Source organism: Coregonus lavaretus (assembly GCF_964263955.1).
Source record: "Coregonus lavaretus genome assembly, chromosome: 1".
Classification (NCBI taxonomy): Eukaryota; Metazoa; Chordata; class Actinopteri; order Salmoniformes; family Salmonidae; genus Coregonus; species Coregonus lavaretus.
Genome location: NC_139988.1, coordinates 63858864 through 63884032, shown reverse-complemented (window position 1 = coordinate 63884032; position 25169 = coordinate 63858864). Strand labels below are relative to the sequence as shown.

At 46.3% G+C, this 25169-nt stretch overlaps 1 protein-coding gene across 4 annotated transcripts in view; it reads left to right on the top strand.

The window, feature by feature from the left end:
* Positions 1-25169, top strand: part of LOC311130489 (retinoic acid receptor alpha-A) — a 211944-nt gene that overhangs the window by 164112 nt on the left and 22663 nt on the right. The gene's annotated exons all lie outside the window — the stretch shown is intronic.

Below are 25169 nucleotides of genomic sequence, written 5' to 3'. Positions count from 1 at the left end.
TACCAAATAGTTTCCTGATCTCTCTTATCTCGCTCAGATATAGGACAGACACTTCAGAACAAACTTCCTTTGGATTTTGAACTATCTGTTGTTCCATATATGAAGCTGTTATTTTTTCTTTTTTTATATACCTTAAGGGGTCCTGAAATTCAAAATCAAATAGATAAATTATGTGTGCCATCTTAACCCCCCCCCCCCCCCCCTTAACAAGGGTCTTGGGGCCCTTGTTAAGGTCTACGACATCATGAACTCTACCAAGTACCAGGACATTTTAGCCAAAACCCTGTTTGCCTCTGCTTGGAGGCTGAAACTTGTCTGCACATCAAAATCCACAAAGAAATTGTTATTTGACCACAAAATCTAAATTGTACAATGGCCATCTCAGTCTCCGGACTTAAACCCCATTGACAACCTGTGCTTTGAATTGAAGAGGGCAGTCCATAAGCGCAGACTGAAGGATCTGGAAAGATTCTGTATGGAGTAATGGTCTAAGATCCCTTCCAATGTGTTCTCCAATCTCATAAAACATTAATATAAAAGGCTCAGTGCCGTTATCCTCGCAAAGGGAGGGTGCACCAAGTATTGAAAACAGGGGTGCCAATAATTTTGACACATAATTTTGATAAAGTATTATTTGTTAAACAAAATCTATTTCTCTAAACAGTTGTATTATTATAAAATAGACTTTTACACGTTTTTTTTTTTTTTCAGTATTTATCTAGGGTGCCAATAATTTTGAAGGTGACTGTATATCACCTTTCTCTGGCCCGAAGCCTGATCAACCTGCTTCTTCCCCTGACCTGGCCTACTTGGAGCCTGGCTGTAGTCAGTCAGTTTGAACTCATTTTGAAGCAGCCAACAAACCCAGCGGAGGCCTGGCTGAGAGAGAGAGGCAGCAGAGGCTCCTTGATTCCCTCTCTCGCGCCCTATTCAGCTCCCATCTCTCAACCCCCTCTGCAGGGCTCTTGTTTCCTTACTCATAGCAGACTTGCGTTCATATTGTACTCATTCCCCCAATATCCTCATTAGATTCAGGCTTTGTAGTGTATGAATGGTTGTCTGTCCTATCATGTAGTTTAGCATAGACACTATGGTCTCTACCTAGAGTATACTACACTACATTATACCATGGAATTGTTGAATACTCCGTTCTGATTGGCTTGAAGGGCATTCTAGAGTGTGCATTATTTCCCTTTAACGCCACTATTTATGGCAAGCTCCCGCTCTGAATAACACATTGGGGAGGCTTGCATTATGGATGGACCACTTAGCTTAATGGACAGTTAACTGGGAAGGGCCGGGATGCTCGGGTGTCGCTGCTACACACAGTACACACACGGTCAGGCGGCCATGGGTTCAAACATTGAGTTTAAGGTCAGGCGTGCGAGCAGGTTAACAGGGCCCCAGGGGGGAGGGATTAACGCCTCTCACCTGGCCGACCGCAGGCTCAGGTTACCACCCAGTTAAGTAGTCCATTGAACACACACACTCATACGCACGCACACACACGACTAGGAAAAACTAAACGCACACTGACAGAGGAAGCTAAACATGTCATTCATTAAATTCTGGAAACGTCCCTTTGCGATCCCTCTGCCTACACCGCTCTGTCTGCTCTCATCAGCCATTTTTCCTAAGTCTCTGGATAGGCCCCGGCTCCACCGACCCATAGGGCTCTGGTCAAAAGGAGTGCACTACATAGTCTCAAATCGCACCCTATCTGTTTTTCCGCATTAGCTCCCAGTGCTAAAGACAAATGAGTGCTGCTCAGCCCTGCCCTCCCCTCGCTCTGCCCAAATCCGCCGCTAAGGAGACCTCTGACTCGGCTCGGCAGACAGCTGAATGAAATGTGTGTCATCAGTCATCATTAGTGGGAATGAGGAGGAGGCTCATCTGAGGGCCGGGGCAGCGGTACTCTGCTGTCTTGTGGTCCTCCGTAATGACACAGCCTAGAGCTAGGCGGCTGGTGTTCAACTACAAATGGACCTCTGTTGCTAGGTCTGTGCTGTCTGTCTTTGGTAATAATAGCACGGTTACTGTCTCTCCCCTATCTCAACCCACCCCTCACGTCACGTGGATAGTCTTAGGATTTACCACAGCAATTATGGCATGTTTTTGGCCTGACCTTGTACTTGAGGTAATCAAATCAAGTGTTATTTGTCACATGCGCCGAATACAACAGGTGTAGACCCTACCGTGAAATGCTTACTTACAAGCTCTTAACCAACAATGTAGTTTTTAAGAAAATAGAGTTATGAAAATATTTAATAAAGAAACTAAAGTAAAAAAATGTAAATGTACAAATATAAAAATAAAACATAAATAAAATAATGAGGCTATATACAGGGGTACCGGTACCGAGTCAATGTGCGGGGGTACTGGTTAGTCGAGGTAATTTGTACATGTAGATAGGGGTAAAGTGACTATGCATAGATGATAAACAGAGAGTAGGAGCAGTGTAAAAACAAAGGGGGTGTGTCAATGCAAATAGGCTTGGGGGTAGAAGCTGTTAAGGAGCCTTTTGGACCTAGACTTGGCGCTCCGGTACCGCTTGCTGTGCAGTAGCAGAGAGAACAATCTATGACTTGGGTCACTGGAGTCTTTGGCAATTTTTTGGCCCTTCTTCTGACACCGGCTAGTATATAGGTCCTGGATGACAGGAAGCTTGGCCCCAGTGATGTACTGGGCTGTACGCACTACCCTCTAGCACCTTACGGTCGGATGCCGAGCAGTTGCCATACCAAGCGGTGATGCAACCGGTCAGGATTCTCTCGATAGTGCAGCTGTATAACTTTTTGAGGATCTGGGGACCCATGCCAAATATTTTCAGTCTCCTTGGTGTGTTTGGACCATGTTTGTTGGGGATGTAGACACCAAGGAACATGAAACTCTCGACCCGCTCCACTACAGCCCTGTCGATGTGAATGCGGGCGTGTTCGGCCCTCCTTTTCCTGTACTCCACAATCATCTCCTTTGTCTCGTTGAGGGAGAGGTTGTTGTCCTGGCACCACACTGCCAGGTCTCTGACCACCTCCCTATAGGTTGTCTCATCGTTGTCGGTGATCAGGCCTACCACTGTTGTGTTGTCAGCAAACTTAATGGAGTCGTGCTTGGACACGCAGTCGTGGGTGAACAGAGAGTACAGGAGGGGACTAAGCACGCACCCCTGAGGGGCCTCCGTGTTGAGGATCAGCGTGGCAGATGTTGCCTACCCTTACCAGCTGGGGGTGGCCCGTCAGGAAGTCCAGGATCCAGTTGCAGAGGGAGGTGTTTAATCCCAGGGTCCTTAGCTTAGTGATGAGCTTTGTGGGAACTATGGTGTTGAACGCTGAGCTGTAGTCAATGAACAGCATTCTCACATAGGTGTTCCTTTTGTCCAGGTGGGAAAGGGCAGTGTGGAGTGCAATTGAGATTGCGTCATCTGTGGGGGCGGTATGCGATTGGAGTGGGTCCAGGGTTTCCGGGAGGATGTTGTTGATGTGAGCCATGACCAGCCTTTCAATGCACTTAATGGCTACCGACGTGAGTGCTATGGGGCGGTAGTCATTTAAGCAGGTTACCTATGCTTTCTTGGGCACAGGGACTATGGTGGTCTGCTTGAAACATGTAGGTATTACAGACTCGGTCAGGGAGAGGTTGAAGACCACTTTCCAGTTGGTCTGTGCATGCTCTGAGTACACGTCCTGGTAATCCGTCTGGCCTCGCGTCCTTGTGAATGTTGACCTGTTTAAAGGTCTTGCTCACATCGGCTACGGAGAGCGTGATCACACAGTCGTCCGGAACAGCTGGTGCTCTCATGCATGCTTCAGTGTTGCTTGTCTCGAAGCGAGCATAAAAGGCTTTTAACCCGTCTGGTAGGGTTGCGTCACTGGGCAACTCGCAGCTGGGTTTCCCTTTGTAGTCCGTAATAGTTTGCAAGCCCTGCCACATCCAACGAGCGTGAGAGCCGGTGTAGTAGGATTCAATCTTAGTCCTGTATTGACGCTTTGCCTGTTTGATGGTTCATCTGAGGGCTTAACGGTATTTCTTAAAAGCGTCTGGATTAGTGTCCCGCTCCTTGAAGCGGCAGCTCTAGCCTTTAGCTCGGTGCGGATGTTGCCTGTAATCCATGGCTTCTGGTTGGGATATGTACAGTGGGGAAAACAAGTATTTAGTCAGCCACCAATTGTGCAAGTTCTCCCACTTAAAAAGATGAGAGGCCTGTCATTTTCATCATAGGTACACGTCAACAAATTGAGAATTTTTTTTCCAGAAAATCACATTGTAGGATTTTTAATGAATTTATTTGCAAATTATGGGGGGAAATAAGTATTTGGTCACCTACAAAAAGGCAAGATTTCTGGCTCTCACAGACCTGTAACTTCTTCTTTAAGAGGCTCCTCTGTCCTCCACTCGTTACCTGTATTAATGGCACCTGTTTGAACTTATCAGTATAAAAGACACCTGTCCACAACCTCAAACAGTCACACTCCAAACTCCACTATGGCCAAGACCAAAGAGCTGTCAAAGGACACCAGAAACAAAATTGTAGACCTGCACCAGGCTGGGAAGTCTGAATCTGCAATAGGTAAGCAGCTTGGTTTGAAGAAATCAACTGTGGGAGCAATTATTAGGAAATGGAAGACATACAAGACCACTGATAATCTCCCTCGATCTGGGGCTCCACGCAAGATCTCACCCCGTGGGGTCAAAATGATCACAAGAACGGTGAGCAAAAATCCCAGAACCACACGGGTGGAGTGTGCTAGAGTGCATTTGGATGATCCAGAAGAGGATTGGGAGAATGTCATATGGTCAGATGAAACCAAAATAGAACTTTTTGGTAAAAACTCAACTCGTCGTGTTTGGAGGACAAAGAATGCTGAGTTGCATCCAAAGAACACCATACCTACCGTGAAGCATGGGGGTGGAAACATCATGCTTTGGGGCTGTTTTTCTGCAAAGGGACCAGGACGACTGATCCGTGTAAAGGAAAGAATGAATGGGGCCATGTATCATGAGATTCTGAGTGAAAACCTCCTTCCATCAGCAAGGGCATTGAAGATGAAATGTGGCTGGGTCTTTCAGCATGACAATGATCCCAAACACACCGCCCGGGCAACGAAGGAGTGGCTTCGTTAAAAGCATTTCAAGGTCCTGGAGTGGCCTAGCCAGTCTCCAGATCTCAACCCCATAGAAAATCTTTGAAGGGAGTTGAAAGTCCGTGTTGCCCAGCGACAGCCCCAAAACATCACTGCTCTAGAGGAGATCTGCATGGAGGAATGGGCCAAAATACCAGCAACAGTGTGTGAAAACCTTGTGAAGACTTACAGAAAACGTTTGACCTGTGTCATTGCCAACAAAGGGTATATAACAAAGTATTGAGAAACTTTTGTTATTGACCAAATACTTATTTTCCACCATAATTTGCAAATAAATTCATAAAAAATCCTACAATGTGATTTTCTGGATTTTTTTCTTCTCATTTTGTCTGTCATAGTTGACGTGTACCTATGATGAAAATTACATTATTTCCTCTGGTTGCACATGTGACATGCTGGTAGAAATGAGGTAAAACGGATTTCAGTTTTCCTGCATTAAAGTCCCCGGCCACCAGGAGCGCCGCATCTGGATGAGCATTTTCTTGTTTGCTTATGGCCTTATACAGCTCGTTGAGTGCGGTCTTATTGCCAGTGTCGGTTTGTGGTGGTAAATAGATGGCTATGAAAAATATAGATGAACTCTCTTGGTAGATAGTGTGGTCTACAGCCTATCATGAGGTTCTCTACCTCAGGCGAGCAATACCTCGAGACTACCTTAATATTAGACATCGCACACCAGCTGTTTTTGACAAATAGACAAACAGCCCCACCCCTCATCTTACCAGACGTACAGTGCCTTGCAAAAGTATTCATCCCCCTTGGCGTTTTTCCTATTTTCCTCTAAGTGTCACATGATCTGTCACATAATCTGAGTGTATATATACACCTGTTCTGAAAGGCCCCAGAGTCTGCAACACCTCTAACCAAGGGGCACCACCAAGCAAGCGGCACCATGAAGACCAAGGAGCTCTCCAAACAGGTCAGTTACAGTGTTGTGAAGAAGTACAGATAAGGGTTGGGTTATAAAAATGGAAAGAATATGGCACCACAACAAACCTGCCAAGAGAGGGCCGCCCACCTAAACTCACGGACCAGGCAAGGAGGGCATTAAACAGAGAGGCAACAAAGAGACCAAAGATAACCCTGAAACTCCACAGCGGAGATTGGAGTATCTTTCCATAGGACCACTTTAAGCTGTACACTCCATAGAGCTGGGCTATACGGAAGAGTGGCCAGAAAAAAACCATTGCAGAAAAAAGCCATTAAATAAAAAAATAAGCGAACACGTTTGCCAAATGCCATGTGGGAGACTCCCCAAACATATTGCCATCAAGGAAAACTCTGTCTGGCGCAAACCCAACACCTCTCATCACCCCGAGAACACCATCCCCACAGTGAAGCATGATGGTGGCAGCATCATGCTGTGGGGATGTTTTTCATTGGCAGGGACTGGGAAACTGGTCAGAATTGAAGGAATGATGGATGGCGCTAAATACAGGGAAATTCTTGAGGGAAACCTGTTTCAGTATTCCAAAGATTTGAGACTGGGACGGAGGATCACCTTCCAGCAGGACAATGACCCTAAGCATACTGCTAAAGCAACACTCGAGTGGTTTAAGGGGAAACATTTAAATGTCTTGGAATGGCCTTAGTCAAAGCCCAGACCTCAATCCATTTGAGAATCTGTGGTATGATTTATAGATTGTGGTACACCAGCGGAACCCATCCAACTAGAAGGGGGGTTTATGCACGCTCAAGTTGTCAGTTTTTTTGTCTTATTTCTTGTTTGATTCACAAGAAAACATATTTTGCATCTTCAAAGCGGTAGGCATGTTGTGTAAATCAAATGATACAACCCCCCCCCAAAAAAAAAAAATCCATTTTAATTCCAGGTTGTAAGGCAACAAAATAGGAAAAATGGGTGGGTGAATACTTTCGCAAGCCACTGTAGCTGTTCTGTCCTGCCGATGCACGGAAAACCCATCCAGCTGTATATTATCTGTGTCGTCGTTCACCCACGACTCAGTGAAAAATAAGAGATTACAGTTTTTAATGTCCCGTTGGTAGGATAGTCTCGTACGGAGATCATCCAGTTTATTCTCCAGTGATTGCACTTCTCCCGTGATTGCTAATAGAACGGATGGTAGAGTTGGGTTACCCACTCGCTGACAGATTCTCACAAGGCACCCTGATCTCCGCCCCTTGTATTTCCTTCTTTTATTCATGCAAATGACGGAGATTTGGGCCTTGTCTGGGAGCAACATTATATCCTTTGCGTCCAAGTCATTAAAGTGAGAATCTTTGTCCAGTTCGAGGTGAGTAATCGCTGTTCTGATATCCAGAAGCTCTTTTCGGTCATAAGAGACGGTAGCATCAACATTATGTACAAAATAAGTTACAAACAATGTGAAGAAACACACAAAATAGCACAATTGGTTAGGAGCCCGTAAAACGGCAGCCATCGCCTCCGGCGGCATTCTTGTAAACATTTTATTTTTTACAAATCTATGAAAATACAGTTTTTGTCCTGTACGTGGGGCGTACACTGTAAAGAACAGGAATGTGAACTATTATCTAGCTGTGAGTGACATGATATAGAGATAAAAACATACAAAAATGAAATTATTAGGGTTTATATCACGTTGACAAGTGTTTGAAGCGATTGCGGTTATCTGCGATCTAACGTCGGAGATGGAAGCGAGATGACCCGGTCGCGATGCTAAACACATGTCAGTCAGTCACACACGAAAATTATCCAACACACACACACTGCACTCTCGACCTCACTCCCTCGTCTCCAGTGTCAGTGTCAGGCTGAAACTAGCAGTTGAGGAGATCAAATGGTACTAATCCTGCCCCCTGTGATTGACTATTGTCTTCCACACAGAAGGAGAGGAAGACAAAGAGATAGAGAGAGGCGGGGAGTTTTAGTTTAACGTGACAAAGCCTGATTTCAGCGACCCACTCCTTCACTCCTGACTCTCTCTCTCTTTCTCTCGATCCCTTGTTCACCGAGCCCCCTCTTAACCCTCCCCTGGCTCTCCAAGTCCACTTCAACTCTCTAATGCAAATAGCCCTTTGGTCCCCTTGCATATATTTATGACCCACTTCCTCTAGTGTTGAATATGCGCTTGAGAACAGAGGGCTGAATAACTGCCAGTCACAATGGATTAGGCCCTATCAATGAGCAGATAACCTCTCTGTTTAGAGCAAGTGGAGAGCACACTTGGGTATGTTTGAGCCTCTGTCGGCTCTCACAGACATGCCCACCCTGTCACTGTGTGTGGTGTTGGGCTAGTGCAGTTTATTAGCCCTAGTTAAAATACAACTTAAGGCAGGTAGTCTAGTGTTGGGCCAGTAATTGAAAGGTCGCTGGTTCGAATCCCAGAGGTGAAATATCTGTCGACGTGCCCTTGAGCAAGGCACTTCTTAACCCTAATTGCTCCTGTAAGTTACTCTGGATAACAGCATCTGCTAAATTACTCAAATGTAACTGAAGGATGCTAGCGTACAAACATGGCATAGTAAATCCTTAGAGGGTTTTATTCATATGATTAGGCAAAATCTTTAATAACGACTGTGCTGTCCTAATCTTTAGTACCTTTTTTGTTTACTTTAGAAGAGTGAGAATGTGTTTAGCTGTTTGCTAGTGTACAGTACAGACTGAAGAATATGGCGCCAGTGCCACCACTGAGGGCATCTCCAGACTTAACCTTGGCAGCATTGCATTGCCATGCCCCGCCATGCCCCATGTCCGCTGGCACAGGCCTTGTGTGTCTGCAGCTGCACATCAAAGAGAGAGCGTGTGAGAGAGAGAGACACACTCTTACATAATTCATCCAGTTAACACATCTTTTATAAGGAGGGATCATCTCAATGTTTGATGCAGCACTTTCACACTTGACACAGTTCTCATTTAAAAGCTGGTTTGATAAGACATCAGCCTAATTCACAATTGTGCATGATGATCATTGGTGTGGGCAGCATCGCTGTCCCATGACACTGGCTAGGGCTAGGCTATCCACAGCAGAAGTGTGTCACGAGGTATGAGGCGGTAAAGGCCAGGGAGTTGTCAAAAGAGGCTGTAGTTGTGCAAACACACACACACACATACACATGCATACACACATTTTACATTTTTACATTTTAGTCATTTAGCAGACGCTCTTATCCAGAGCGACTTAGTTAGTTAGTGCATACATTATTTATTTTTTCATACCCCCTGTGGGAACACCAGTGGTGTAGTGGAGGGTAAGCGTAAGTAAACACATTTTACTTTTTTTTGCCCAACAGTATCAAATAAAATGTTATTTGTCACATGCTTCGTAAACAACAGGTGTAGTCTAGTCCTGGGCTGTATACGGTATATACCATATACTGGGGTATTTGGAAAGAGCAACAGGGTGGTTTTTCAATACCGTTGAAACAATTTACTTTTTAAGTAAATACCTGCAGTCCAGTTGTGCAATATGTTAGGAGATAAAGCAGATGCCATTATTCATTTCACCTGTCACATTATTATACATGGAGTTGACCCAGTCACATGTTGTTTGTAAATAGCAGAATGGGAGAAAGCGGGAGCAGGTGAGTCCAGCTGTGTATTGAAAGGGGTCGCGTTTTATATTGGAAGGCAATAGTGTTTTGTTTTTTTGCTTCAATTCAGGGATCAGGGACCTGCAGCTATAGTTTTCCTTCACAGAAAATAAATTTAGTGCAAAACTTTCGGCAGAAGATAGCTTCATTGTCGTCAGACGACAACAGAAGTGGCTGGCAGCCACCCAAGTAAATGAGCTTACAATGAAAAAGCAAGGTCTTTTGTTGCAAAAAATTATGCATGGCCAGCATATTTCTAATGTTTATCATAGAATGTAGCTACATTTCATTGTAGAGAAGTGCAACTGAAGCACAAAATTAGTTTGATGCTGAGCAGAAATTACAATAAGAAGCATTTTAGATCTGTGTTTACAAAACGCAGCAAGATATTTCTTATGCATTTTATATATTTTTTCCTGCGTGAAAAACTAAGAATACTGCGTTAGAGCGATCCCTCAGTTTAACTTGCTAGTTATTAATTCAGCCACTTACTTAGATAAGGTCACGGGGCATCATATTGTGTTAGCCTTCTGCCGTGTTTGAGAAGTCAAATCCCTTTGGATGAGTTATCTGTACAGCTGCCACAGCAACTTGATTTCCTTGCGTTTTTTCTCCTTTCGTTCTGGGCCATCTGCTCATCCCCTATTCCCTATCTTCTCTGAGCAGAGCAGGCAGGCCTGTTGCCCTAGCGACTCCCAGACTCCAGTACTGTTCTTCCTTCAGACAAGCATGCGTCAACTTTGTTCATTTGCACAATGTCTCTCGTTCACGTTCGCTTGTAAATGTCCAAACTCACCAAAAATGACATTCGGTAGCTCCTACCTATATATGTATAACTTTATGAGCTGGATTGCCTGTCTTCGCATTAGTTTATTTTCGTTTGCGCTCGTTAGCATATGTAGCTAGCAGCCTCCATGGAAATTCGCTATTAGTTGTGCTAATTTTGTTAGCATTCTGTTAATAGACACCAATGGGCTTTGTAGCTTTTTATTGGCGCCCCCTTGTGGACTAAGCTGGTAATACTGTAAATCCCGGTGTGAGAGAAGGACGGTATGAGGATATGAAAATCTGGATACCGCTCAACCCTAGTGTAGACTAGCAGTGAAATGCTTACTTATGGGCCCTTCCCAACAATGCAGAGCGAGAAATAGAAAGATAATAACATGGTTCAGATCATCATGATTTCCCCCATCCCTCTCCTTGCACTCCGCTCCATGGTTTGAGCCTGTGCCTGCGTCCCAAATGACACCCTATTCCGTTTCTTGTGCACTACTTTTGACCAGGGCCCATATGGCTCTGATTTACATTTTACATTTTTGTCATTTAGCAGATGCTCTTATCCAGAGCGACTTACAGTAGTGAGTGCATACATTTTCATACTGGTCCCCCGTGGGAATCGAACCCACAACCCTGGCATTGCAAGCGCCATGCTCTACCAACTGAGCCACACAGGACCAAAAAGTAGCGCACTATATAGGGAATAGGGTGCAATTTGGGACGCTGCCTGTGTCACTGCAAAGTGGATGTTAATGGCTCCTATAGAGACTCATTCTGACTCAGTCTAAGTTGCACCAACACTGGACAGCATCATGTGTGAAGGGCAAGAGTCTCCATGCCCTGGCATCCCATGGTACGGCTGCCCTTTTCCCCCTCACTCAGCCTCTGGGTTGCTGTTGTCACCATGTTGTCCCATCAGCTCATGTCTCATGTCTCTTGTCACCCCGGGCAGGTGTCAGCACACATGACCCCGACGTCAATCAGCAGCTATACGCAGCTGTTGGATTGAGTTACTACACTGAACAAAAATATAAACGCAACATGCAACAATTTCAAAGATTTTACAGTTACAGTTCATATAAGGAAATCAGTCAATTGTAATAAATTCATTAGGCCCTAATCTATGGATTACACATGACTGGGAATACAGATATGCATCTGTTAGTCACAGATACAGTAGGGGCGTGGATCAGAAAACCAGTCAGTATCTGGTGTGACCACCATTTGCCTCATGCAGCGCGACAGATCTCCTTTGCATAGAGTTGATCAGGCTGTTGATTGTGGCCTGTGGAATGTTGTCCCACTCCTCTTCAATGGCTGTGCGAAGTTGCTGGATATTGGCGGGAACTGGGGCGGCAGGTAGCTTAGTGGGTAAGAGCGTTGTGCCAGTAACCGAAAGGTCGCTGGTTCTAATCCCCGAGCCGACTAGGTGAAAAATCTGTCGATGTGCCCTTGAGCAAGGCACTTAACCCTAATTGCTCCTGTAAGTCGCTCTGGATAAGAGCGTCTGCTAAATGACTAAAATGTAAATGTAAATGTAACTGGAACACTCAGTCGTACACGCTTTCGATCCTTGCGACATGGGACCGTACATTATCATGCTGAAACATGAGGTGATGGCGGTGATGACACGACAATGGGCCTCGTCACGGTATCTCTGTGCTTTCAAATTGACATCGATAAAATGCAAATGTGTTCGTTGTCCATACCATAACTCCACCGCCACCGTGGGGCACTCTGTTCACAATGTTGACATCAGCAAACCTCTCGCCCACACAACGCCACACACGCTGTCTGCCATCTGCCCGGTACAGTTTAAACTGGGATTAATCCTTGAACACTTCTCCAGCGTGCCAGTGGCCATCGAAGGTGAGCATTTGCCCACTGAAGTCGTTTCCGACGCCAAACTGCAGTCCGGTGAAGACTCTGGTGAGGACAACGAGCACGCAGATGAGCTTCCCTGAGACGGTTTCTGAAACCTTGTGCAGAAATTCTTCGGTTGTGCAAATTCACAGTTTCATTAACTGTCCGGGTGGCTGGTCTCAGACGATCCCGCTGGTGAAGAAGCCGGATGTGGAGGTCCTGGTCTGGCGTGGTTACAAGTGGTTGCTGTTTTGTGGCCGGTTGGACATACTGCCAAATTCTCTAAAACGACGTTGGAGGCGGCTTATGGTAGAGAAATGAGCATTCAATTATCTGGCAACAGCTCTGGTGGACATTCCTGCAGTCAGCATGCCAATTGCACGCTCTCTCAAAACTTGAGACATCCGTGGCATTGTGTTGTGTGACAAAACACATTTTAGGGTGGCCTTTTATGGTCACCAGCACAAGGTGCACCTGTGTAAAGATCATGCTGTTTAATCAGCTTCTTGATATGCCACACCTGTCAGGTGGATGGATTATGTTGGCAAAGGAGAAATGCTCACTAACAGGGATGTAAACAAATGAGCGCACAAAATGAGAGAAATAAGCCTTTTGTGTGTATGGAACATTTTTGGGATCTTTTATTTCAGCTCATGAAACATGGGACCAACACTTTACATGTTGCGTTTATATTTTTGTTCAGTGTATATATAAAGTTATTCTGCCAGAGAATGTTGTTTGCCCACACTGAATAGTAGGCCTCAGCTATGTTGACCCCCTTTAATCTGGTTCAATGAACTGTAGAAGACTGTTAGCTAAATTGATGTATTCAGCTCCGAAAATGGTTCTATAACAACTCAAAAGCTGTTCTTACAGCTTAATCTTCAGATGTGGTAGACAACACGGCAATTGCAACATCGAAGCTATCTGTCGAACTCTTCTAATCTGGGTCAATGGATTGTAGACTGTTTTGTTGATGTGTTCAGATCCAAATCAGATCCAAATCTAGAACGATTCAAAAGCTGTTCTTACAGCTGAAGGGTATCTCAGCTGTGGTAGACTAGACAAGGCTATCGTACCGTCAGATCCGATGAATACTTAATTTAGGATGCCTAAGATACTCTCACTCTCACTCTCTCTCTCTCTCTCTCTCTCTCCCCACCCCCAAGTGGCCTCACCTTTACCATCTTCTCTCCTATCCTCTTCTTCTTTCCCAGTCTGGCCATATATGGTCAGTCTCCTCCATTTGCCTTTTCACCACCAAGTGATAGGCTGATAGTGAAACATGTGCATTATTGCAATCCTGCCAGTGACGGGAAGTTATCTTGGGCCCCTGAGAAGGGGACTGGTAACATAAAGGGGAACATAAGCGGGGTCAGAGTCTCCGAAACCCTTGGCTGATTCAAACCAGACCTGGTAGATAAGAAACAGCTCACGCCACACACCCCCTCCCACTTCACTCACGTGTAAAGGCAACATAAATTATCCTCCTAATACGCAGCCTGCCGCGTTTGCCCCAATTCAGGCCCTACACAAACACTGCCATTTCCTGCCTAAGAGGAGCAATCCTGGCCCAGGCAAGAATGGGGCCTCTCTTACATGCCCCATACACGTCTGCTTCTCCTGGGGCCCTCGTCCATCAAGGGGCCATCGTCCATCAAGGGGTGCGTGCGGGTTTGACTGTGTGTTTGACTTACGATGTGGCACTTGTGTAAAGATTGGCGAGTTATTGCGAACCAATGCAAAGCACTATTCATCACTGCATGTAGGGTGAAGTAAATTAATGTAGGCAATAATCGTTTTTTAGAGTCGATGCATTACTGAGAACCTGAAAGCTGTCCACTCAGTATATTTTCCCCCCATTGCAATCTAATAGTGCCCAGACCAAAAGCGATAGGACCTAATTTCTCACTCTCCCAACCAATCGTATTAAAACAGGATTAAGGTCTGAAGTTTGATCTGATCTAAAAACAAATAATCCCCTTCCAATCTGGCTGGGGGCGGGTCATCTGGGAGCTGGTAGGGCTGTGGTTGTTGGGTCTGGGAGGTGGGGGCGGGTCATTTGGGAGCTGGTAGGGCTGTGGTTGGTGGGTCTGGGAGGTGGGGGCGGGTCATCTGGGAGCTGGTAGGGCTGTGGTTGGTGGGTCTGGGAGGCGGGGCCGGTCATCTGGGAGCTGGTAAACTGTGGTTGGTGGGTCTGGGAGGGGGGGCAGTGGCGGTTGTATAAATCTGGTATGTCGGTTCCCATTTAACCCGGTTAGAGTGGCGTGAGCCTCATGTTGACTGACGGGGCCCGCTCGCTCCTCCTCATCACCGGAGCACATGTGGCTGAGATGGACAGGGAGCCAGATTCACCGCAGACAAGCAGCTGCTTTGTGGGGTGCTACCAGGCAGGGGGGCACTCACTGGTAATCCTCAAGCACGCAAACACACATGCATGCACCACTCACGCAGGTATACACACACATACAGCCATGCAAAGTGAGGAAAGAAAGCTGAGGAGGAAGGTAGACATATTTGCTGGTAGAGCGAGAGGAGAGAATGTAGATCGGAGATATTTTCTGGCTGAAAGAGAAGGACAGAAGAGGAAGAGAATACTTTCAGACCGTGAATAGAAGAGACGGGAGGCGAGAGAATGCCAGCCACAGCAGGGGCGCACAGGTAGACCGGGTCGGAGAGAAGGGGGAGAGGAGAGAAAAGGAGAGGTGGAAGAACTGGGTCTCATAGTCCGAGAGCATCTGGTCGTCCCGGTGATGGCACAGGGCTTCTAATTTCTCTCACACTCACCTTTCCATCTCCTCATTTGAATTCCATGCTGTCGCTGTCACTTGCCCACTCAAGCTTAACATTGTGTCATCTATTGCCCACCAGGTGCCCTTAGAGAGTTCCTCAATGAGCTTGACACCTTGATGAGCTCATTTCCTGACAATGGCTCACCGCTCTTCTTACTGGGCAACTTCAACCTCCCGATGTCTGCCTTCAATGAATTTCTTTCCAACTCTTTCTTTCCAACTCTTTGTTTCCCTTCCTTGCCTCTTTTGACCTCACCCTTTCCCAGTCTCCTCCCACTCACAAGGCAGGTAGCACGCTTGACCTCATCTTTACTAGAGGCTGTTTGCCTACTAATCTCACGGCAACCCCGCTCCAGGTCTCTGATCACTACTGGGTTTCCTTTTCTGTCTCCCTCTCCTCCAACCCTAGCCACTCAGCCCCTACCCAGATGGTCATGCGCGGTCGCAATCTTCGCTCTCTTTCTCTCCTACTACTCTCTCCTCTTCTATCCTATAATTTCTCCCTTCTGCTAAATCCTTCTCCCTCCTGTCTCCTGACTCTGCCTCTTCGACCCTACTATCCTCCCTATCCACGTCCTATGACTTGCACTGTCCCCTTTCCTCCCAGCTGGCTCGGCCCTCCCCTCCGTGGCTGAGTGACTCATTGCGAGCTTACAGAACAGGGCTGTGGGCAGCTGAGCAAAAATGGAGGAAAACTAAACGTCTGGAGGACCTATCATCCTTTCACTCCCTCCTCTCTACCTTCTCTTCCTCAGTATCTGCTGCTAAAGCGACTTTCTATCACTCTAAATTTCAAGTTTCTGCCTCTAACCTTAGGAAACTCTTTTCAACCTTATCCTCCCTCCATAATCCTCCACCTCCTCCCTCTCTGCAGACAACTTTGTCAACCACTTTTGAAAAGAAGGTTGACAACATCCGCACAGCCTATTGAGTCCACTGGTCCCACTCACACAGAACTACCCTACGCCTTGACTTCTTTCTCCCCTCCCTCTCTCCAGATCCTCCAGATCCTGCAGCTACAGTTGTGGTCAAAAGTTTTGAGAATGACACAAGTATTGGTCTTCACAAAGTTTGCTGCTTCAGTGTTTTTTAGATATTTTTGTCAGATGTTACTATGGTATACTAAAGTATAATTACAAGCATTCCTTAAGTGTCAAAGGCTTTTATTGACAATTACATTAAGCTTATGCAAAGAGTCAATATTTGCAGTGTTGACCCTTCTTTTTCAAGACCTCTGCAATCCGCCCTGGCATGCTGTCAATTAACTTCTGGGCCACATCCTGACTGATGGCAGCCCATTCTTGCATAATCAATGCTTGGAGTTTGTCAGAATTTGTGGGTTTGTGTTAGTCCACCCGTCTCTTGAGGATTGACCACAAGTTCTCAATGGGATTAAGGTCTGGGGAGTTTCCTGGCCATGGAGCCACTTAGTTATCACTTTTGCCTTATGGCAAGGTGCTCCATCATGCTGGAAATGGCATTGTTCGTCATCAAACTGTTCTTGGATGGTTGGGAGAAGTTGCTCTCGGAGGATGTGTTGGTACCATTCTTTATTCATGGCTTAGGCAAAATTGTGAGTGAGCCCACTACCTTGGCTGAGAAGCAACCCCACACATGAATGGTCTCAGGATGCTTTACTGTTGGCACGACACAGGACTGATGGTAGCGCTCACCTTGTCTTCTCCGGACAAGCTTTTTTCCGGATGCCCCAAACAATCGGAAAGGGGATTCATCAGAGAAAATGACTTTACCCCAGTCCTCAGCAGTCCAATCCCTGTACCTTTTGCAGAATATCAGTCTGTCCCTGATGTTTTTCGTGGAGAGAAGTGGCTTCCTCGCTGCCCTTCTTGACACCAGGCCATCCTCCAAAAGTATTTGCCTCACTGTGCGTACAGATGCACTCACACCTGCCTGCTGCCATTCCTGATCAAGCTCTGCACTGGTGGTGCCCCGATCCCGCAGCTGAATCAACTTTAGGAGACGGTCCTGGCACTTGCTGGACTTTCTTGGGCGCCCTGAAGCCTTCTTCACAACAATTGAACCTCTCTCCTTGAAGTTCTTGATGATCCGATAATTGGTTGATTTAGGTGCAATCTTACTAGCAGCAATATTCTTGACTGTGAAGCCCTTTCTGTGCAAAGCAATGATGACGGCACGTGTTTCCTTGCAGGTAACCATGGTTAACAAAGGAAGAACAATGATTTCAAGCACCACCCTCCTTTTAAAGCTTCCATGATCTCCAGCCTTGTCCTCGTCAATAGTCACCTGTGTTAACAAGAGAATCACTGACATGATGTCAGCTGGTCCTTTTGTGGCAGGGCTGAAATGCAGTGGAAATGTTTTTTTGGGATTCATTTTCATGGCAAATAGGGACTTTGCAATTTATCTGATCACTCTTCATAAGATTCTGGAGTATATGCAAATTGCCATCATCAAAACTGAGGCAGCAGACTTTGTGAAAATTAATATTTGTGTCATTCTCAAAACTTTTGACCACGACTGTAGTGAGGTCCGGCTGCCCGACAACCTCCCCGCTCGACCCCAACCCCTCCTCCCTTCTCCAGACCATCTTTGGAGAACTCATCCCTGACCACTGGCTGCGTCCAATCTGATTTCAAAATTGCCCGAGTTGCTCCCCTCCTCAAGAAACCAACACTCAACCCCTCTGATGAAAAAAAACGACAGACCGGTATCCCTTCTTTCTTTTCTTTCCAAAACACTTGCGTGTACTGTCTCTGACCAACTCTCTCGCTTTCTCTCTCAGAACGATCTTCTTGACCCTAACCAGTCAGGCTTCAAGACTGCTCTTCTCTGTGTTAAGAAGGCTTTCCACACTGCCAAAGCTGACTCTCTCTCCTCTGTTCTCATCCTCCTAGATCTATCCACTGCCTTCGACACCGTAAACAATCAGATCCTCCTCTCCACCCTCTCAGGGCTGGGCGTCTCAGGCTCTGCACACTCTTGGATTGCAACCTACCTGGCAGGCCGCTCCTACCAGGTGACATAGAGAGGATCTCTGTCTGCACCACATACTCTTACTACTAGTGTCCCCCAAGGCTCAGTTCTAGACCCTCTCCTCTTCTCTTCTCTCTATACACTGTCACTCGGCTCCATCATATCCTCACATGGTCTCTCCTATCATTCCTATGCGGATGACACTCAACTACTTATTTTCTTCCACCCTTCTGACACCCAAGTGGCGACACGCATCTCTGCGTGCCTGGCAGATATCTCAGCTTGGATGTCGGCCCACCACCTCACGCTCATCCTTGACAAGCCGGAGCTGCTCTTCCTCCCGGGGAAGACTTGCCCTCTCCAAGACCTGTCCATCACGGTTGACAACTGCACGGTGTCCCCCTCCCAGAGTGCAAAGAACCTTGGCGTGACCCTGGACAAAACCCTGTCATTCTCTGCTAACATCAAAGCAGTGACTCGCTCCTGCAGGGAGCATCCGTAGAGTACAACCCTACCTCACACAGGAAGTGGCGCAGGTCCTAATCCAGGCACTTGTCATCTCCCGTCTGGACTACTGCAACTCGCTGTTGGCTGGGCTCCCTGCTTGTGGAAACAGCTTCCCACTGAAGCTAGGACAGCAGAGTCCCTGCCCATCTTCCAAAAACATCTGAAACCCTACCTCTTCGAAGAGTATCTTAAATGGCTCGTCTGTTCGTCCGTGCCTTCGTCCGTCCGTGTGTGTCTGTGTGTTGAGATGATATTGATCTATTAGTTGTTTGGGAACTGGCATCAAGTTGTGCTGTTGAATGGCAGGATTTCCCTGTGAGGTAGAAAATGGACGTATTTCCCCCCTAGCAGTTAGTAGAACGCTGACAATGCAGGCTCCTGTGTTCGTCTTCCCTGCTTACCCACATTTCTGACACAGAAATCTTTTGTCATCCATCTTAGGCCCCTCTGTGATTTCCTCCTCTAAACCATACAGTAATTGACTGCACATCAAAGGTCTCTAAATGTGAAGCATGTCTGGTCTCTTGAGACCTATGATACTTTTGACTAAAACTATATGCCGCTTGGCTATAGACGAGACACTTTCCATCCCTCAATCATGTTGTCAGTTCATTATTTTGGTCAGACTTCAAAGCATCCCTAATATGTCTCGTCTGTGTCTGCCAGTCTGTGGCATAGCCTAGTAGTCTGGTGGTCTGGACTAGAGTAGTGTCTGGAGACCGAACAGAGAGACAAATGGTTCTTAGTGACGACAGCCTGCTGTGTGTGTGTGTCGGGGGTCTAATCTAATAGGAAACACAGAAGCCTGTGACTGGTCGTAAAGGACAGTACACTGGAAGACCCCGTGAATTCCCCCTCACCCCACCTGACGACTGCTAGCCCCGCCAGCCTGTTGGCTAATGTAGTTACCATTCCCCCTAATAATGCTGAAATCTCATTAATATGCTTCACAGCTGGGCCCAATCACCCATGGGGATGATGTTAATCAAATCTCCCTAGCCTATAACCCAGACCTGAACCTTACACAGACCAGGAATAGGACAACAAATGAGGCTTGCTTTGAGCCACTCAGGCCCAACTTTACAAGATGGCCAGTAGGGTTTTCTGTATGGTTGTCTTTATACAGTCTGGGTGTCAGTCTGTTTCTCCTCTAGCCAATGACAGAGGAGTTAAACTGACTGGTTATCAGGCTAGTTTCAATTTATTGTCAGAACTTTTGATATAGCCTATTGTTTTTGTGATTATTAGATGAAATGCCTCTTCTTTGAATTATCTCTTTGTCCTGCTGTTCGGCCTAATCTACAGTGTAACTGAGTACTGAAAAGATGTCTAATGTGATCACAATGGAGTGTACTTGTGAATCTGAAGAGTGACATTGTGAACGCTCAACACTCGAGCTAATGAAATCGCTGGTGCTTTGGGTGCTGCTGCCGTGTAAGCACATTAAGTTAACCCATTAACATGTTTTGGCTGCCGACAAACACAACACACACTGTGTTTTTGAATGTTTGTCTGGGAATGTGAACATCAAAGGGCATTCTGAGAAACCAGAGAGAGAGATGTATCATGGTTAGTGCTGAGCGATTCATGCTTTTTGAGGTAGGTCCGGTTTTACAAAAATAATAACTTTTAAATGTTATATATATTTTTTTACAATAAATGCATTATGTGGGTTGAATGCTGTAACAACACAGAATAAAACAATTGAGTTAACTTCCCATTAGGCTCTAACTATCATTTATTCACATTACTTTACTTAAATAAAATATTTTGGTTGTGTATATTACAGATTTGTTTTTAGTATGATGATGACTTTATTATTTCATTAATAAAAACCCAATGATGGTAGTGATTGCCCATTACTGCTTATCACTTATTAATAAACCATCCTTTATTCACATTACTTTAATAACATATTTCAGTTGTGTGTGTGTGTGTGTGCGTATATATAAATATTTTTATTTGACTTATTCCAAGTCATCATCTCATCTCTGTTCAGGCAGTAGCAGCCAGCCAGCCATCTATGACGGTGCTTCCCAAAGAGTTATCCCATTTAGGCTAGTAGTCTAGCTCAGGGTTTCCCAAACACGGTCCAGGGCCCCCCCCCTGGGTGCATGTTTTGGTTTTTGCCCTATCACTACACAGCTGATTCAAATAACCCACTCATCATCAAGCTTTAATCATTTGAATCAGCTGTGTAGTGCTAGGGCAAAAACCTAAACATTCACCCAGGGGGGGCCCCATGACCGAGTTTAGGAAAACCCTGGTCTAGCTGGCTTGCTGCCTACTGTCTGACGAAATCACTACTTCAGTAGTTCTTCAAAGCACATAAGGAAGGCCTCCCGAGTGGCGCAGTGGTCTAAGGCTGTGCCACTAGAGATCCTGGTTCGAGTCCAGGCTCTGTCATAGGCCGCGACCGGGAGACCCATGGGGCGGCAGGGATGTTCTTGTCCCATCGCGCACTGTTCTTGTCCCATCGCGCACTAGCGACTCCTGTGGCGGGCCGGGCGCAGTGCACGTTGACACGGTCGCCAGGTGTACAGTGTTTCCTCCAACACATTGGTGCGGCTGGCTTCCAGGTTAAGCGGGCACTGTGTCAAGAAGCAGTGCGGCTCGGTTGGGTTGTGTTTCGGAGGATGCACCACTCTCGACCTTCGCCTCTCCCGTGTCCGTACGGGAGTTGCAGCGATAGGACAAGACTGTAACTACCAATTGGATACCACGAAATTGGGGAGAAAAAGGGGGTAAAATACAACAATAACAAAAAAAAGTACATAAGGCATACTTTTATTACTGCTGAACAACAACTATCAATTAGATGCATTGTCAGGTAGAGAAACCTAAGCAACTGCTTTCTATCCTTCTCGTTCGCGTCGCGTCCTGTGTGAATTTCTGTCCCTCTCTTCCTCTCTGTGTCTGTCTGCTGGCCCTACAGGCTTGCCCGTGCAAGAACCAATGAGAACAGCTGTTATTTAAAAAACTAAAATAAACTGAAATTTTGACTAGTCGCTCCGCACTAATTATGGTCATACTGGTCATAGAGACTAGGAGGTTCACTGAGGTCGAGGTGATTCCGATAGAGCAGCTCGGCTAGATCCACTTCCATCTAGACGATATCTCTATAGATGATGCATTAACATTGTCCTTTACCCCCTTCAGTACAGCTCTTATCATAGACGGTTCATCAACCCACTGCCACTCCAATGAAGTACTATATTTACAGGACTAGGGACCGCCTAGCTGGGCCTTTATACAGTATAGCGAAGCTAGCCTCTCTGTCATGGTGTCTACAGTGGCGAGCTAGCCTTATCAGTGCTAGGGAACAACAGACAGACCAATGGCTGTAGCACTGCCCAGAGGTGCTCTATTGACTGCTGTGGTAGAGCTGGTGTGCAGCCGTAGCAGCAGGCCCTGTGGGCTCGGTCTTCTGAGTCAGCCCCTCCATCCCACAGGGCCACCATTGTTCTGTTCAATGCCCCAGCTCTGCGCTCCAGAACTGGGCCATTTGTGTTTAATTACAGTAACCAGTCCCCTCGCAGACTCTTGTCCTGTGTCCCAGATTGTGTCCATTTAAAAAAAAAAGTGCTCTCATTAGGACAGTTAGTGTGTGTGCGCGTGCCTGTGTAGGTCTGTGTGGCAGGGGGGCTCGTGGATAGCTGAAGGGCTGTTGTGCGCTTATGTACTGTACGTGTATGTGTGTGTGTGTGTGTGTTTGTATGCATAGTTGCATACGTCTAATGAAGGCAGCTTGAGTAGGGGTGAATAGGTCTGTGGACCTGGTAATAATGCAGGGTTGTAATAGGAAGGGAAAGGGTGAATGGGTTTTTGCTAATGAGAGAAAATGTGGTGCGTTACGTAAAGAGAGGTTTAATTAGTTTGACATGAGCGCAATGACTGCCAGCCAGGGCCAATGGCATCAGCAAAGACTGAACGCTGATGACCACACCAAAGGGCAATGAAAGCGAAATATTTCCCTCTACATCCCTCCATCTTTCCTCAACCCTTCATCCCACCCCAAATGAAAAAGAGGGTGCTTTGAGTGCATCTCTCTTTAACTGCCCCTGAGACATTTATTACTATCTAGCTGATATATGGGGAAGTTTTGTTTACTAGCATGTGACCTGCTCCCTGATCCACATACTGATGGGAAGAAGAGTCTCTGAGCTCGGAGCGATTACCACACCCTGAGCCCGCTCACTTCTTCTTGTGTCCCCCCCCCCCCCCCCCCCCCCGTCGTCAGTTGAAACGAATAGCGGACCCTATTTCATTAATGCAGTGTTTACTGTATTTTGACTTTTCTCTAAGCTTGTCCTCTGGGTACATTAAATAAATACATAACAAGGTTAAAACTGTATTTCGTTTGGGTGAGCTTACAGAATGAAGCACTAGAAACAGGTGTATCAGAGCGGTAGGTATACATAACATTACGTTTTTCCTGCTCTGCCCCTCTATCACTCGTTCACTCTCTCATTCTCTCTCCGTCTCACTCCTTCTCTTTCAGGGCCATGGTGGAGGGCCATGTGAGCTGCAGTGAGTAAGACTGCAGTAAACAGTCACTGTGCCTCCAGTCAATAATTGCGGCAACAGTTGTTGCCTTCTAACCAAGCTGCTTGCCTATTGTCCTGTAGCCCATCCCAGCCTTGTGCAGGTCTACAATTTTATCCCTGATGTCCTTACACAGCTCTCTGGTCTTGGCCATTGTGGAGAGGTTGGAGTCTGTTTGATTGAGTGTGTGGACAGTTGTCTTTTATACAGGTAATGAGTTCAAAATGATGAGGAGACCACCCTAGGTTGTACAGTAGCAAGCTAGCCACATGGGCTAAATAAGCTTCAGTTTGTCCCCTAATGCTAAAGCACTAAGAGGCCAAAGTAATAGTGGAACAGTATTCTCACATGTAGCCTCCCGAGTGGCGCAGTGGTCTAAGGCACTGCATCGCAGTGCTAGCTGTGCCACTAGAGATCCTGGTTCGAATCCAGGCCCTGTCGTAGCCGGCCGCGACCGGGAGACCCATGGGGCGGCGCACAGGGTAGGGGAGGGAATGGCCGGCAGGGATGTAGCTCAGTTGGTGGGTTCGATTCCCACAGGGGGCCAGTATGAAAAATAAAAAATTAATAATGTATGCACTCACTAAGTTGCTCTGGATAAGAGCGTCTGCTAAATGACAAAAATGTAAAATGTTACAATATGCTGCTGGTCTGTTGAAGACAGCAGCCAATGGATCAGCCATACTGTAGGAACCTACATAGTGTAACCCACTTTTAAAGACTTCCACTCACTCCATCATTCTTCCTGTTTTGAGTCAGAGACTGGGGTGAGATTGTCTTTATATCCTGGGTCTGATTAGTGTTGCAGTTGGTCCCTGCAATGTGAGCTTCATTGGTGTTGTCTTTACAGTTAGCTGCGTTACTGCTATCAGGATATCTGAACCTCGGGGCTATACTGGATGTTTGCCTCATGATAAGGGAGATATTGGGAGAATTTGGGGTTGGTTTTAACATAACATTTCTTTAATGTTTTTCTAGCGGTGAGCGTGTGCATATTGGTGTGCATCAGCCTGGTGTATTTGGGTGGTCTGAATGTACTCTTTCCAATAGTTTTTCGGGAGCATGCACACTGCAGAAACGTGCACAGACACATTACAAAGAGAGCGCAAGCTGTGAGTGACAGAGGGAGATTATGTGGATGATGGACATAAGTGTGTTTGCGTCTGTGCACGCAAGACAGTGATGTTTCCATCCAGAGCGGCTGTCTGCTGCGTCACGTGGAGTCTGTCCCCAGCTGTACTGCAAGCCTGGTGAACCCGTGAGCCTTGAGTTAAATATAGTTTGTTTATTTACACACGAGTGCCGCCCGGGCCTCTGGGCAGCTCCGAGACCGAGACGTCACAATTCCAGTTCAATTTGTTTGTGTGTGTGTGCTACAGTGTATGACCGACGTGTGTGTGTGTGTGTGTGTGTGATTACAATGGTTTTGTGAAACACACAGATGATATTAAGGGCAAAGTCCACCATGCCTGTTACTTCAACCCAACAATAGCATGTTTCTACCTCCACCCTCCCAGAGGCCTGCTGTTTACTTACATTCTACAGCCCATATGCCATGCCCTTGGATTAACAGCTGAGTGCTGCTGCTCACCTGGCCCTTTAATAGCCTATCTATCTCAAGAATAATCATCTTAGGTCTCATATCAAGGGCTCCGGACAGACTGTCTTCGTTAATTTGCCCGTCTTTAGCATCTTAGAGAGAGAGAGAGAGAGAGAGAGAGAGATCGACGTGGACAGCCTTGGGGTGTCTGGTTCTTAATGTCCACCTCGACCTTAGCTTTTGTCACCTTCCCTTTTCTCTCTATGTGAAAACATGATGATACCACTCGATTTCGCCTGGTGACAATATACACCAGGACTCGTATATCTTATACAACAGAGCGTAATGGACGCTAGTCCAGCAGAACATTATTCCTCGCTAGAAGCACCATTCATTCACACACAGCCTAGAGAGAATACTGTTATCTGTCAAGTTCCTTCCCAGATGGGTGAACCAGTTCCTTTATACAGCCATTCAGGACATCCTTATGTGATCTCCTCTGCTGACATTGTCTCG